Genomic DNA, 2,500 nt, shown 5'->3' on the forward strand with positions numbered 1-2,500 from the left:
CTGATGGAGGTCCGTAGCGATTCTGACGTGCAAATCGATCGTCGGAGCTGGGTATAGGGGCGAAAGACTAATCGAACCATCTAGTAGCTGGTTCCCTCCGAAGTTTCCCTCAGGATAGCTGGTGCTCGTACGAGTCTCATCCGGTAAAGCGAATGATTAGAGGCCTTGGGGCCGAAACGACCTCAACCTATTCTCAAACTTTAAATGGGTGAGATCTCCGGCTTGCTTGATATGCTGAAGCCGCGAGCAAACGACTCGGATCGGAGTGCCAAGTGGGCCACTTTTGGTAAGCAGAACTGGCGCTGTGGGATGAACCAAACGCCGAGTTAAGGCGCCCGAATCGACGCTCATGGGAAACCATGAAAGGCGTTGGTTGCTTAAGACAGCAGGACGGTGGCCATGGAAGTCGGAATCCGCTAAGGAGTGTGTAACAACTCACCTGCCGAAGCAACTAGCCCTGAAAATGGATGGCGCTGAAGCGTCGTGCCTATACTCGGCCGTCAGTCTGGCAGTCATGGCCGGTCCTTGCGGCCGGCCGCGAAGCCCTGACGAGTAGGAGGGTCGCGGCGGTGGGCGCAGAAGGGTCTGGGCGTGAGCCTGCCTGGAGCCGCCGTCGGTGCAGATCTTGGTGGTAGTAGCAAATACTCCAGCGAGGCCCTGGAGGGCTGACGCGGAGAAGGGTTTCGTGTGAACAGCCGTTGCACACGAGTCAGTCGATCCTAAGCCCTAGGAGAAATCCGATGTTGATGGGGGCCGTCATAGCATGATGCACTTTGTGCTGGCCCCCGTTGGGCGAAAGGGAATCCGGTTCCTATTCCGGAACCCGGCAGCGGAACCGATACAAGTCGGGCCCCTCTTTTAGAGATGCTCGTCGGGGTAACCCAAAAGGACCCGGAGACGCCGTCGGGAGATCGGGGAAGAGTTTTCTTTTCTGCATGAGCGTTCGAGTTCCCTGGAATCCTCTAGCAGGGAGATAGGGTTTGGAACGCGAAGAGCACCGCAGTTGCGGCGGTGTCCCGATCTTCCCCTCGGACCTTGAAAATCCGGGAGAGGGCCACGTGGAGGTGTCGCGCCGGTTCGTACCCATATCCGCAGCAGGTCTCCAAGGTGAAGAGCCTCTAGTCGATAGAATAATGTAGGTAAGGGAAGTCGGCAAATTGGATCCGTAACTTCGGGATAAGGATTGGCTCTGAGGATCGGGGCGTGTCGGGCTTGGTCGGGAAGTGGGTCAGCGCTAACGTGCCGGGCCTGGGCGAGGTGAGTGCCGTAGGGGTGCCGCTAAGTGCGGGCGTTTAGCGCGGGCGTGGTCTGCTCTCGCCGTTGGTTGGCCTCGTGCTGGCCGGCGGTGCAGGATGCGCGCGCCTGCGCGGCGTTCGCGCCCCGGTGCTTCAACCTGCGTGCAGGATCCGAGCTCGGTCCCGTGCCTTGGCCTCCCACGGATCTTCCTTGCTGCGAGGCCGCGTCCGCCTTAGCGTGCTCCTCCGGGGGCGCGCGGGTGCGCGGATTCTCTTCGGCCGCCATTCAACGATCAACTCAGAACTGGCACGGACTGGGGGAATCCGACTGTCTAATTAAAACAAAGCATTGCGATGGCCCTAGCGGGTGTTGACGCAATGTGATTTCTGCCCAGTGCTCTGAATGTCAACGTGAAGAAATTCAAGCAAGGCGCGGGTAAACGGCGTGAGTAACTATGACTCTAGAATAAGTGGTGGCCCTTCCGCTGAAGGTGCCACCCCAACTCCCCCAGCACCTAGCCGGCCAACCGGCCGTGCCGAAAATCTTGTAACTTTTGCAGCTATGTATACCTGTAGTGAGTGCCACCGCAGCTTTACAACCAAGAACGGTCTCGGGGTCCATCGCCGCCGCCAACATCTTGCGGCCGCCAACGCGGAGATCGTCACGGAGAGGCATCGCGCGAGGTGGACGGAGGAAGAAGTCCTGTCGCTCGCCAAGGCGGAGGCCGAACTGTTCCTTGAGAGGGACGCCCGGTTCTTCTTCGTCAATCAAGAACTCATCAGGATGTTCCCCGACCGAACGCTCGAGGCAATCAAGTGCCGACGGCGGCAAGCTGCCCACAAGCAGCTTGTCCGCCAATTCATGGAGGCGCTTGAGATCGGTCGGGGGGAAGAGCCGGCGTCCCGCCGGGGAGCAGCGAGCCCGCTGCCTGACGCGGGCGAGGCCGCTGCGCCGCCCGTCGACGCAGCCGAGGACTTCGCGGCCGACACCACCGGGCCGCCGCCGGAGGGGCCGACTGACGCCGCCATCTGGGAGCATCTGGCGGGGCTACCCGCTTCCGCCCAGCGTTTCTCTGCCCTGGATCGTGTCATAGGTCTGGGGCGGGGCACGCCGCCCGATGTCATCCTGGGCATGCTCCCGGATGCCCTTGCGTCGGTCGGGTCCAGAGGGGAGAGATCGATCACCAGGACACAGCGGCCGCGCCAACCATCGAAGCGGCCGCCTGCCGCGCCGCCGACGCAGAAGCGCAAGCGGCGCCGCTGGG

At 61.5% G+C, this 2,500-nt stretch overlaps 1 pseudogene; it reads left to right on the plus strand.

The window, feature by feature from the left end:
- The window catches only part of LOC124621121, a 7,665-nt pseudogene that overhangs the window by 1,181 nt on the left and 3,984 nt on the right, over positions 1–2,500 (plus strand).

Source organism: Schistocerca americana, chromosome 6, assembly GCF_021461395.2.
Source record: "Schistocerca americana isolate TAMUIC-IGC-003095 chromosome 6, iqSchAmer2.1, whole genome shotgun sequence".
Classification (NCBI taxonomy): Eukaryota; Metazoa; Arthropoda; class Insecta; order Orthoptera; family Acrididae; genus Schistocerca; species Schistocerca americana.